A 14,123-nucleotide genomic window follows, 5' to 3' on the forward strand; every position below is an offset into this window, starting at 1 on the left:
ATAATAATTCAGTAGGATGCCAGAGAACAAGAAAAATACTGAATATAACAGTTCAGTTAAAAGGTCCAAAGTCAGAAGAATCTTTCAGTGATTCAGCATTTGACTTAAATATAAACATTCTTAATAAATCAAGTAAGAATTAACTCTCTAAGGTAAAGTGTTACTTTATCCTATATAATCTTCCCCACCAACTAGACTTATATTAACATTAGAGAAACTATATTACTTAGAATTATTTAAGCACACAGTAGGCAATCTCTGGCAGCGCAGTACAGTAAGTGCACTTTAAATTTGCACGTCAGCACTTTAGATTTTAAATCCAGTATGACAGCATTTCAAAAAAGGTGTCTGTGCTATGTTTGAATAATACTGTTATTTTAGGATTATTCCAGACAGTGGTACAGAGGTTGGGAAATTTTTTGTTTAGAAGGATATGTTTCCTTGGTGAACTTCTTTCCTATTGGTGATGTTACACTTGCGTCATCTATTGTATCAAGGCCACTCAGCTGTTTCTTTAGCGACTCCAGTTATTTTAGAAGTTCAATATTTTGACTACTGATCTCTCTGTGGAATAAACTAGTACCTAGAAAAACAGGCAATTTCATGCAAATTTTTGACATCTGTAATTTGTCCCAGAAATGTTTTACGTATGAGAGTTTAAAATTTCTAGCATTTCAACTAAAAACATTTTAAAAAATACTTGAAATACTGTTGTCTGGAAGATAACATCAAAAGCTTACAATTAGCTGTTCTTAGACTTGACAAGTGATTTAAAAAGGAGATCAATAATAATCTAATATTGTTTGTGTTGGGTTGTTGTTTCTCCCATACGTATTAAATGAGCTTTAATTTTCTGTTTGTTTTAAAAATACTAAATCACTGTGGGAATGGTTAGGATTAACACAAATATTAAGTGAAGTCAAATATCAGTCTGGCTGCTGTGCTGACTTTCCAGTGCTCATGCGGGTTTTAGAACGTTCCTTTGACATAGTATAGTGAGACAAAGACTGGGAAGGTAAAGAATTATGTTGTAGAATAATATGTGTTAAGAAAAAAAAGTATCTAACTTCTGAAAGTCTTTCTGAGTCTGTGGGGTTAGAAGCAGCTTGCTTAAAAATACTTTCTTTTTCCTTAGATATGTCCTCCTGTGTTAGCTAAGCTTATTAGACATACTTGCTTTAAAAAAAGGCAATTAATTTCATGGCAAATAGTAAATGCTTTAAAAATAAGTTTTGTACTGATACAGGGTAATTTGAGGATTTTGCCGTCTTCATTTTATTCAGCTACTGAATAATTAATTAATTGTTTTAAGCATGCTTTTCTTGCAGAACATAAACTAAAACCAGAACTTTGAGTTGTTATTACTAAGCTTTATTGGTAAAGAGCTTTTTAAAACAATCTTTAAATCAATTGAATTTATTTTAAAAACTGTCATTATCCATAGTGCAATCCTACCTGTAAGTCTCCAGCAGACGTGACTATACATCCCTCAGTGGTGTCGCCATTGTCTGATGACACGTAGGTGTATTATTCAGATGCTTTTCCTTATTAAGGAACAATCAAACTGGACTGATTGTAATCAGCATATTTTAGTATTGGGAAGTTAGATTTTTTTTTTTTTTTTTTCTGCTTTGAAATAATTCACTCAAAAAATCTAAAAGGATTTTTTCTTGTTAATATTTGTTACCTAAGTCTGTTAGTACCCAGGTATCTAAAACTAGTACATGGAGCAGCTATCCATATTTGCAATTCTAATTGGGCTAAACCAGCTTACAGTAGTGTTTTCTGCCATTTCGTGGGCTAACATCTTAAAATAACTGCAGATATACACCACAAGTACTTATAGTGCCCTTCATTGGAGAGATATCAGGAAAAGTAATCTCAGCTTTACCTCTTTGGGATAGTAGATTCATGGAGTCTTCCTCTGTGTTAAGATTGTGCCCTTGAAACCAGGAGCATGCTAAAGGGCTATTTCTGGCTTCGATTTTGCTTTCTGTGTTCATTTGGCACGTTTGACTCTTGGCCTATGAGGAGTTGTGTATCCAGCTGTGCCATGAAGCTCCATGTGGCTTGTTTTTCAGTCCTTAGGGACTTCCTGTGTCACCTTTTCTTGTTACAGAGCTTGGGACTCGGGAAGTAAGGTGAGGTGCACAGCACAGTGCCCTCTCCACAGAATTATGCCGCCTGGATCGGTAACGGCAATCGCTGTGTCTCACACTGCTCTAGCTCCATAGCTCAGATTGATCAAGCCAGGTCTAAGTAGCCAGGAGGGAATGTGGCATTTCTAGTTTCCGTGGTACAAAGTGATATCTCCGTACTGTGGCTCACCTGTAGATGTCCCAGGTCGTTCAGAGGAGATTGAATTAGCCAGAACTGCCTGCCGTGTCCGAAGCTCTGAGTGCGACAAGCCTCGCTCGGCTGGAGGGACAAACACTCGGTTCTTCCAAAGGACTGCTCGCTAACCTTGAAGAACTGCTTTGGGGCGTGCGAGGAAACACCACAGATCTAAGAGTTTTCATCATTTCTGTGCCTACCTATCTCACAGCTGGGACCCACCAGAATACTCAAAGTAAATTTTCTTTGTCATATCCTTGGTGCGTAGTAATTTCTTAGAGGGTTAGGGCACTATATTCACTAGGAATTGTATCAAAAGGACTTGAGTCCCTTCTCTTCAGGAACAGGTTCTTGGCTGCAAATCAAAGTAGGAATCAATGGCTTCTGAAAAAGCTGAATAAAATCCTTAGACCGCGAAGTAGGACAAAACTTAGGGAACTCTTTCCATGCCACAATGTTTCCCTGTTGGCAAACTCTGAGCAGTTCATTACTCAGCCTGCTGAGTATTAAAATTTCATCACTCATTCCATAAGGAGCCAAATCACGTTCTGTACTACTCCATCCTCCTGGCTGAGGTGCTTATTCCTTCTGGGCCAGATCCATCAGTCTGTCACTCCCTTTTGTACAGAGGGCAATTAGATGTCTGCATATCTTTGAGGTCTTCAGTCTCTGCTAATTCTAAGCACATATTAATGTATTCCAAATTTCTGAATTTCCCATAACCACATCATGTAGTTCCTCAAAGCAGAAGCTGATGAAAAAGAGAGTATTTTTTTTTTTTCTTCCAGAGATGAAAACAAAATCTCTGAGGTATTTTGAAGACTCAGCTACATGTTTTCATGTTTTCTTTTGAAAGAATTCAGACAAAATAGTGCCACAGAATGGAAAGACTGAACAAGCAAGAAAATAGGTTGCATGCATATACATGTATCATATCTGTGTCTTTATACCATCAAATATCTTTTGGACTTCATAGGAGAACTGTAATTCTGTGTTAGTAAATCCTTAAAACTTTTAAATAAGTCTCTGTTTCGCATTTTTTATCATTGGTTTATGTGATCAACTTATGGGGTATTTTTTTACTTACTTTTTGATGGTGGCTTACTCTTTGAACCAGGGAATTTAGCTCAAGGATAGCCTACTCTTTTTCTTTGAACATATAGTTTGCAAATTGGTCAGGCAATAGAATTTTTCTCAACTGAATTTCAACCCCCACTGAAATCAGAACTGATTTGCAATTTGCTATTGAAAATCTCCTGAAAATACTGATATTTGTGCACGAGTGTCCTAAGCAACATGCTAAAGTTTCTGTATTTTACAGGTAGTAAAAATATAATCTAATTTACTGAACTGCATGGAAGGCTTACCTGCTTTGTATATGCTTTCTTCAAAGTAGTTCTCTCTCTTGAAGATGCATATGCTATTAACATTTCATTACTGAGGAAACCGATGTGTTACTTGGGATGATACATTTTTTGCAAATTCCCTGAAAAAACATACATCAAGTCTAACTGCTAAACCTGTAAGTTCCTTCATTTCAAGAACACTGAGGAGAGAGATGAAATGCGCTGTGACATAGACAATTTCCGCTATGTTGGTCGAGTAAATAAAATTGCCGCTATAAAGTTTTCCTGTAGAGTTGTAGGTGTTTGATCTAATTTAGGCTACTTACTGTAGAAGTATATGTAAATGTCTTTGTAGAGATCTAATATTAGGGGTTGACAAATCCAGTAGCTCAGTGTAGGTGGGGCTGCCACAGCCTAGACCTGCATAGTCTCGAGAAAGGGGCCGAGTGGGTTGAAATCTATAAATGAAAGGAAATGCAAATTCCTGCATCTAGGATGGATAAGCCCATGTGATAACACAGCCAGGAGCTGTCTAGATAGAAAACAGCTGTACAGAAGAGAGACCTGCAGGACCTCTTCAACAACAAACTGAACGAGAGTCAGCAGCGTGTCCTTGCAGCGAAGAAGGCTGGCTGCATCCTGAGCAAAAGTGTAGCCGGCAGATCAAGGCAAGTGGTTCCTCCCTTCTATTTGAAACTCATGAGGCTACATCTTGAGTACCGTATCCAGTTTTGGGCTCCCCAGTACGAGGAAGACGTTTGCATGCTGGAGCAAGTTCAGTGCAGGGCTGCTGTCCTGGGTTGAGTGAGTGGTGGAGTTTTTTGGTGGCAGGGGAGGGGGCTATTGGGGCGGCCCCCTGTGAGAAGCTTCTCGAAGCTCCCCCAGCTCCAAGTCAGCTCCACTTCTGTTTGGGAAATTGAGCCAATCGGCTGCGCCTCTGCCATAACGTATTTAAGAAGGGACGTGGTGACGGGCAGGGGGACTTGTGAGGAGGAGTTGCTGCAGCTGCATGAACACCAAGGTCAGTGGAGGAACGGAGGAAGGAAGGAGGGGGGAGGTGTGCCGGAGCAGAGACCCCCCTGTATCCTGTGGTGAGACGGCAGGGCAGCCCCCCCTGCCACCCATGGAGATCTACGGTGGAGCAGACATTGATTTATGGCCTGTGGCTCCTGCTCAGCTGATCAAGGTTCTGTGCCCGAAGAAGGCCGGGGTCTCATGGAAAAAGGCAGCCCCGCTGCTGTAATTCAGTGCTGGGAGAATTGCAGCATGGGGGGAGTCCCATGCCGTAGCAGCTCGGGAAGGGCTGCAGCCGTGGGAGGGAATCCAGTCAGAGGAAGTTAGTGACCCATGACGGAGCAGTGTGGGGAACGCTGCGGCCCATGGGAGGAATTCAAGTCAGAGAAAGTTTGTGGAGGACTGTCTCCTGTGAGAGGGGGACCACGATGGGGCAGGGGGTAACAAGTTTTGGACACTCCCCTCACCGAAGATGAAGGAAGTGGCAGCGCTGACTGCACCCCCCATTCCCTGCCCCTGCGCCCCTGGGGGAGGAGGTAGAGATATCGGGAGCAGAGCTGAGCCCGGGAAGAAGGGAGGGGTGGGGGGAAGGTGTTGTCAAGGTGTGGCAGTGCTTCTCACTGTCCTACTCTGTTATGTGTTGTTAGTGTCTGTAATAAATGTATGTTTTTTTTTTCTTCCCCTAACGAGTCTGCCTTTTGCTCGTGATCATAAAAGGGGGATTTTTCCCCATCCCAGTCCTATCTCGAACCCCAAGCCTGGCTCTCTGTCCCTTCTCATTGCCTGAGGGGAAGGGAGAGAGAGGTGCTGCATTGTGGCTGGCTGTCAATCAGGCCTAAACCACGACAGCTGCCAAGAAGATTGGAGGCCAGAGAGCACACGGTGTATGAGAAGAAGATGTGAGGGAATAAGGGGGTTTAGCCATAAGAAGAGTCAGGAGGTGGCTTTCTTGTGTCTACAACCAGGTAATGGGAGGATGCAGAGAAGGCAGGGTGAGACTGTTCTCAGAGGTGTATTGTGGTAGAATGAGAGGTGACAGGCACACATTGGAACATGGAAAATTCTCACCGAGTGTAAGGAAAACATTTTTCACCATGGGTTTGGTTAAACAGTGGAACAGGTTGCCCTGAGAGGTTGTAGAGTTTCCATCCCTGGAGGTAATGAAAATATGACTTCCCTTTCCCACCTCAGGCTTTCTGTGTTTTTTTATAATTTCCACATAAATACTAGGAAAATAATTGTATTAGAAGTCTTTTTTGTTTGGTTGGTTTTTTTGTTCACATCAAATTCTTCAGGTATTTCAGAAAAAATCTCTAAACTAACGAACGTATGGTTTGTTTTTGCCTGTGAATGTAGGTATTAAAAAAACAAAGTTGAAAAATATATTGCTAGTGTAGACTCTAGAGCAAAATATGAGCCAAGAGGAAGAGTTATGTTTCTATTACATTATGTGAACACAACAGTTGTTTGTATGCAAGAATTCGATCCACAGTCACAATTAGAAAATAATGCAACATTCAAGTAAAATTTATACACCATCATTATTGGAAAACTGTTTTGCCTGCATTGTGGTTCTTCATCAATGCAACATATCGTGAGTTAAACGTGTTAAACTTTTTCACATTGCTTTGGTTACAGTGATGTCTCCAAGGGCTACTGGGAAGCTTCTAAATTTAAAACAAGAATATAAAAAAAAAAAATCATTAAATGTAAGTTAGAAAGTTAGCTTTTAAAAAGAAAAAAATACACAATTATTTCAGAGCAGAAATAAAATGGATCAATATTTTATCATTACTTATGAAAATGCCAAGTGTAATCTTTGTTCTTGTTTTTTTTTAAATATAAACCAATAGCATGATACTAATAGTCACTACATTCAGGAAACTTAGGCAGATTATTTAACGTGACGTTCTTTGAGAAGATTTTCATTTCACTGGTGGACAGATTTTGACTAAACTTTTGACAGCAAATGCTGTAGCTCAAAAATTCATCTCATTTGGGAATGTGTGTTTGCTCAGTAGTTCAGAAGCTGAATAAGCTTAATGTTTTGTCACACACAGTTGCTCATCTTCACTGTGGATGGTGTAAAGCTTAACAAGCCATGCTTGGAGGAACTTTTGTCAACTGAATTAATCAAAAAGTTTATCTGAAATAAAATAAAAAATGAAATGGCAATAAAAGCTGGCAGGTTTTTGAAAATGAGAGTTTCTGAAAATGCTCCTCACAAATTCTACAAATCTGAATATTTAGCTGTGGCAAGGCAGCCTTTTGTGGGGTGTTTCGTTGTTTGTCTGCTTGTTTTTTTTTTCCATTATCTCACAATGATTTTATGTTGCTGTAAGTGACCAGGTCAGGTGGAACCCTTTAGAAAGATGCAGAGATTGCTCCATTCCTGAAGAGCAACCAAACTTAATCAAGAAGGGAAGATGTCAGAGAATTCAGGGTACAGCAGGCAAAGGAATTCTAGTCAAAAGTGGGAAGTCCCCGGTTTGTATACAGACCAGCAAGCTGCATGGGTTTGTACACAGTTTGCAGTGAACGTGACGGAGCAGCCAGCCAAACCTCAGAGTAAGAGTGAAATTTCTAAGGGCCAAGTGCAGCTGTCCAGACTTGCATCACCTCAAAACATTCTTCAGTTGGCTAAGACCAAGTGACAAAGCAAGGACCCAGTTGTGAAGACACGTGGGCTAAAGAAGGGTAGGAAATAAACCTTCAGTTGTCTGGAGGTAGGGGTGTGTGTGTGTTTTTTTTGTTTTTGTTTTTTTTTTTTCTGAAAATTTCCTGAATAAATGTTAAGTTTCTATTTTCTACTCTAATAAAAGTTGTAGGGGAAAATTGGAGTTGTGTAGAAGCCTTTCAGTTGTCTTTGGAAAAGATCTATGTACATCCAAACCAAAATTCTGACTAGTTTGGAATCCTATAACAATTCAGAAATGTTTAACAGCAGCACATTTTAAGAGGGATTTAGTTTGTGACTATATGACAAGAAAAAAAAAAATTCCTCAATATTGTACTTTACCTTTTGCAGTTAAGAACATCTTAAAAGGGTTTTTTCTTAGTGAAAAGGAGGTTAACTGGTCCCCCCATATTATTATTCTGTAATAAACATGGTATCTTTCCATCATCGAATTTTACTGTAGAGCTTTAGGATTAACAGGAACTGCCAACAGCCAGAGAGATGTAAGTACAGCATATTCTCAGAAGTGTTGTGCAGAATCCATGGAAAGCAGTGTTGGTAAATGTGAAAAATCATTTAAAAGTAGATAAACTGAGTCAAATGAGAAATCAGAGAAAGGAGGCTTTTTTTTTTTTTTTCTTTATTCACACCTCATCAGCTCATAGCTGTGTCCGCATTAGCAGGAGTGCAGCACAGTCCCTGGGGCTCAGCAGAAGGAAACACGCAGTTCTGAGAACACAGTATCCATATCATAAGTGTTTTAAAGGTGATTTATAACAGATTTTAGTTGTTTTCCTGTGGATTGCCCTGTCATTAGTTGCCGAAGTAAAGCTGGGCTCCTGGAAAGCCTCTTGAGGGTTAGTTTCTGAGAACAATTCAGTTGGTGCGCCGTGAGACCAGTTCATGATGCAAACTAAAGCTTGGGGAGTGGACAAGAGTAGGAGGTTTGCTTCAGAGATGCATGGTTCCTTTGAAGGACAATGCTGATGGCAGTGGAACCAGTACTGAACATCATTATCCCCTGGAATGCCTCTGTCCAGGGTGAACAGAAGGAAAATCTGTCACTGGACCTGTCGGTACTGACTTGTGTCACTTGATTCATGTCTATATTGTGTCTTATTTGATGGCAGTTCCGTTTAAAAACACCTGAACAGGTACAAAATTGATGCTGGGTCTTGAGTAGGAAAACTAAAATGAAAGGTGGGTCATGCGTACAATGATGTTTTGGGGGTAACTCAAATCTAGCTACATCGATGAGGGATGTTTTGTCAATGCTAAGCATGGCACCATCTGATCTATTTCCAGATCCTGTATAAAGCTTTTCATGTGTTATTGGGCTTGTAGTAAAAGAGAATATCCCGGGAGAACCATGTGTAAGTTTCAAGGTAGTAGAGGGGAAAAAAAACAAAAAAAAAACACAAACATTTTTTGCTAGGAAGCCAGCTTCCCTGTTGAATAATCATGCATCTTCGGTTATTATGCTACTGAGCCAGCATGAGAATGAAATGAGCTGGAAGGAAACATTCGATTAGATCAGAATCGTGGGAAAATGCAAGTATTTGTTATACCATAATGTTTTCTTTGAAATCTTTACATTATTTGAATAAGTTTTAAGAGAAAGATAAAGTGATGAGGGAAATGCACAGGCTCGTATTGCCAGTACTCTTGTTTCACCTTGTACTTGATATCTCTTGATCTTTTGGCTATGAGATGCAGAGACCTGAAAGGTGATGAACTCTGTATCCTATTAGACATGGTCAGTAAATTAGTTTGAAACTACTACCCAATAAAGGAAGATTTGAAGAAAAGGTTCATTATAGGAAATAAATTGTGGTTGGAACAGTTGGTACGATCCATATTAATAATGTGATTAGTTAATTATATTGTGCAGATTGACAGTTTATTGGATTAAAATATCAGACTTGTGATCTGATCATTCAGAGCAACATGTTAAAAGATTAAGTTTGAGCCTGTCTGAACTCACTGCATGGAAGTCCAGTATTTAGGGAAACGGTTAAAAAAAAAATGGACTGAGAGAAAAAATTGGTACAGAAGCAAGGAAATTAGATGAAGTAAAAGGTTGTACAGATTTTTTTTGTATTTCCATTAATATAACAGTTGTGGGGGGTTTTTGCTGGTTCTCTACAACAAGGCACATCAAGAAAAGAGATTAATCTTGTTGATCCTCTACAGGGAACTAACCGGTTTCACAGCTTTGCAGCAGATAAGCTTCTGTTGCTGAAAGGCAAATTTCCAGCAAGTGTCCAAGCAATCAGGTCTGGTGCAATTTTCTTTTTTACGGTACCTCCATATCTTTTACAATAGTATTACAGGTGGTATCATTCCCAGATAGAGCTGTCTCTGAAGGCACCAACTCCAACAAGACTTTTAAAACACCCCCTCCGCAGATGCTCTCCTTCTTTTTCTGCTTGCCAAGTACCTTCCTGAGATATCACCTCCACGAGAGCAGTAACACAGTAATATTCAGCACTGCCAAACTCATAACACTGGCCTGTTTATGAAATTAAGGTATCAGATTTTATTTTAATCTCGTCAGAGTTACTGCAGAGAAGCTATGACAATAAGGATATAGATACTTTTCTCTCTAGTGCCATAAGAAAAGGTCTTATAGGCTGAAAGCCTTATCTGGGGCTCCCATGTGTTGTCTTAGTTAGCTCAAGTCTTTCATTGTTTCTTCTGTTTCACTAATACCAGGGAAAAGAAAAAACAAAAGCATGAAAAAGGCAGAATGACAACAGGAAAAGAAGGAGTTACTCTACATACCAACGTTTACTGATAAGTAAGCCAGTGAAGAGTGTACTTAATGAAGTATTCTCTACTTTAATGCACTTCTGGCATGATACTAAGATACCTGAAAAGTTTTCAATTATTGCATTCGCAATTGAAATGTATTGTTGCAAGCCCGACACTTGAATGTTGCACTAATTGGAAATAAACATGGAAACACCAATCATAGGAAATATATTGGGGTTAATGTAACACTTGGTTATGTCTTACAGAGGGAGGTTCTGCGTTCAGACTACTTTTGACAAGCTGTGTGTTGAAAAATTAGAGCAATACAGTTTACCATTAAGGATGGATAAGCACTGTAATAGATTGCCCAAGGAGACCATAAAAACTAGCATTTGAAGCTTAAGGACATGTAGGATATCTATCAAGAATGGGACACGAGTGACAAGACTATTTCTCTACAGCCCTTCTAGCACTCCTTTTTACCATACCTTGCTGGGTTCTGATTCAATAATTTGACAAACTTTTTTGTCTCCATCCTTACTTATCAGATGTTGAAATGTTTTTGCGTAGGTTTGGTGGAAGTCAAGATTGAGGATAATGCTGAGGGAAAGTGCCTTGCTATTGTAAAGTTCTTGACTTTATAGTGTTTGCAGGGAAGTTGGATAAAATCTGACCTGGAAAGTTAATTTTTAGTGCTTGCTGCTTGTGGATGAAAGGTACTGGATGCCATTTTTGCAGTCTTAGAAGCAACTAGTTTACAGCCGAGAACAAATTCTGTAGCATGGTGACAGTTTTTAATGGCCGTGGGCAGTTGACATCAAACACTGAAACAGAACTAAGGTATCCAAGGTGCTTCAAGGAGTCAGTTCTGAGGAATCACAGACAGAGACTGGAGTTGTGTTTGTCATGCATGTTGCCTGCTGGTTTGTATTAAACCAAGATTTCAGTTGTTCCTTATTTTGCAAAGCTGTGCCTTCCAGGTTGAGTATTTCCTTCTCAAGATGCACATACTCAGATTTTGAAGGGAATTTCAACTAGTCATCATCATCGTCGTTGTTGCAGTTTTACATCAAAAAGCCTTGATATTGGCAGAGGAACTAAATGTACCTTTGCACTGAGTTACAGAAATAAATCCCTGTTTTCCTGCAGTGCTTGTTGCCATCTACCTAATTTGGTGTATGAAGGGGCAGAGTACTGGAGCTGGGAGGGAAGCCTCTTCAGTGTTATCCCATCCTTCCCTCCATGTTGTCAGCGTAAGGAGGGGTCCTTCCAAGTCCAACGGTGAGAGGGCAAGAAGCAGACCTCCAGGTGCATTTAGCATCCCTGTTTATATGCGTGTATTGGGGGAAAAAAGTTGGGGAGGAGGAACCTTTGTTCAAAAAGTGGATGAGGCACCTGGAAGAACCCTGATTCAGTCTATAAAGCGAGGAATCGTCTTTAATGGTCACGCACCAGAATCGGAGGGGCTGAGAAATAGTCGGATGGAACAGGATGAGGAAAATGAAACAGGGGCAGAGTCTAGAGAAGAGCAGGACAGAAGGATAGACAGAAGAGTCAGGGAGCCATCTTAGGCCCTGCTTACAGTTGAAGGACCAAAGATGTAAGCTGAAAATACCCATTTATCCCGGCTACTCAATCTGAGAAATCTAGGGCTAATTGCTGAAGAGATCTCACTGGTTTCGTTTGCTGCTATGAGTAGTCATCATATCTGTACGTCAGTTCCTGAGCAGGTTATCAGGATCCCTGCGTATCTGGAAGGCTCTACAGGGAAATGACAAGCAGAGAATACCTGACAGGGATCCAAACAGTTCTGTACAACAACAGAATTAGGTGGCAGAAGTTGATACAATTTCACTGGATTGCCTTCAGCTATTATAAGCAGATAGCTGGTTCTTTTCCTGATGCACATTTTGCAAGTTATGAAACTCCACTGGGCCTGTAGACAACAGTGTCCCTCCACACAAACATGGTTTATCCCCAGAGCAGTTTACGAATGAAACGGTCATGAAACAGAAGTTGTGTACCAATGCATTTGTACGAGGAGGAAGTCAAAATTGCAGCCAGCTGAAGCCTTCCCAGAAACCCAGACAGACCAATTTTTTTTTTGTTCCACTGATGATACTCTGTCAGGCATAGTATTTTCTGTCCCTTCACCACCCCTACCTTCTGCTTCTCCCCATCTGAGCCTGTGTAAGTGACCTTGATTTCTGTCTTGACCATCCTCTCTTTTGATACCTTTCTTCTTCTCCATTCCCTAAATTTATATTCCACCTAATCACTAAAAACTACAACTTGCCAAAATAAAGCCCTTACCTCCTGCTCTCAGCACTTCCTTGCTTTGGCAAGTCCTGATCACCTTCCACCAAGTGCAGAGATGGGAACAGTTACTAATGCTTCCTGCTGAAACCTCATCCAGGCTAGTTTATCTGTCCCTAGCAAATGACTGAGTAGCTTTTGCATTAAGCTGGCTTTGCCTGGGTTCTGGGTTTCAATAAAAACATAGTTGTTTTCCAATGCAATCTTTTAAGAAACTGGGGATTTTCGATAAAAATGTATTGCTGGAAGTTACAGAGTATTCATTGGTCATAGCTTTCAAATATACACTCCTCTCAACAGTAGTATCATTTCTGCTGTCACATCAAAAGTAGATCCTGTGTCTTGCCATGATCTGTCTTGATAAAAAAAATCATTTTGTTATGTTTAGCTGTAGTGTTTGATACAGGAAATTTAAGACTTAATAATTCACTTTGAAAATATTTGTGTTTGTTTTTTTTTTTTTTTTTTTTTTTGGTTTGTTTTTTTTTTTTTTTTTTTTTCCCAGTCTTTTTCCCTATGCTTTAGAAATGAACAGTGCTATTACTCTTAATTATTAGGTAATTTCTCCTTGTTCATATGTGATAATTTGCACAGGAATTGGTCCTGATTTTCCTTTGTGTTGTCTGTATACTACTTCTGAGGGACTGACATAAACTTCTTAATGGTGCTGCTACAACTGTGATCACTCTGTAGTGGGAACTGAGCTATGTGTTCCGTGGTACTCGAGTATATCAAATCTCAAAAATGCACGGGAACTATTACTAAGATATTTAGTTGAATTCCAAGAATGGCATGAATGAACACAGTTCTGTTTCCACAGGCATCTCACGACTGGAGAGCAATGCACTTTGAATGGCCAATGTTACATGCTCTCTAGGCATGTTGCCATTTCAACAGTTAAGGAAGACTTTATAGATTTTAATCCGATAAATTTAGAAGGGATTTTAAATACCTTGTGCTTTCAGCTCATAGTAGATGTAGTCTCAATTACTGTTAATTGTGAATAAATATTCTGCCTCCTTCTGGCTTTCCTCTAATTTCATTTCACCCCTTCCTCCCTTTTATTTTCACCTTGTTCCTCCACTCTGCCCATTTGCACAAACATAGATTATTTAAAAAAAAAAAAAAAAAAAGATTCCTGCACACTAGCTCTCTTCTTCATCACTTTCTACAAAGCAATATCCCCCAATTCCCTGGGTATTGAGAAAGAAGATATAGTACAACTTTCACATGCGTGGATATTTTTTATATCCACTCTGTTATCTTGAAACGACTACATTAAGATTAAATAGTTGTATTTTGTTTTCATTTAAATCTTCTTTCTGTATTCTATTTTGAAAATATTTATCATAAATGCTATTAATGCTATTACACATATGACTGTGAATATAGCTGCAATAGGATTAGCATCAAACCGAGTGTGAAGTTTGCCTAATTTCAGATATCCTGTGGAAATTACCTAAAAGGTTCCCAGTATAGCTACTGATTTTTTCTTTACTGAATACATCAGTATTCATGAATGGCTAACAGGAGCCAGTGGCTATCGTGAAAGGTATGCCTTTAGTTTAAATAAAAATAGTTTCTTCAAAGCTTATCAGAAAAAAAAAAAAAAAAAATTATAGGTCCCCAATATTTGGTAGAAATGTTCTCACTTCAGTGGGGGCTTCAGCTGACTTCACAGG

The 14,123-nt window shown here is 39.5% G+C and overlaps 1 protein-coding gene across 11 annotated transcripts in view; it reads left to right on the plus strand.

Moving 5' to 3' along the window:
• Positions 1–14,123, plus strand: part of CTNND2 (catenin delta 2) — a 699,957-nt gene that overhangs the window by 276,722 nt on the left and 409,112 nt on the right. The gene's annotated exons all lie outside the window — the stretch shown is intronic.

The sequence above is a fragment of the Tyto alba genome, unplaced genomic scaffold, assembly GCF_018691265.1.
Source record: "Tyto alba isolate M040663 unplaced genomic scaffold, T.alba_DEE_v4.0 Super-Scaffold_48, whole genome shotgun sequence".
NCBI lineage: Eukaryota > Metazoa > Chordata > Aves > Strigiformes > Tytonidae > Tyto > Tyto alba.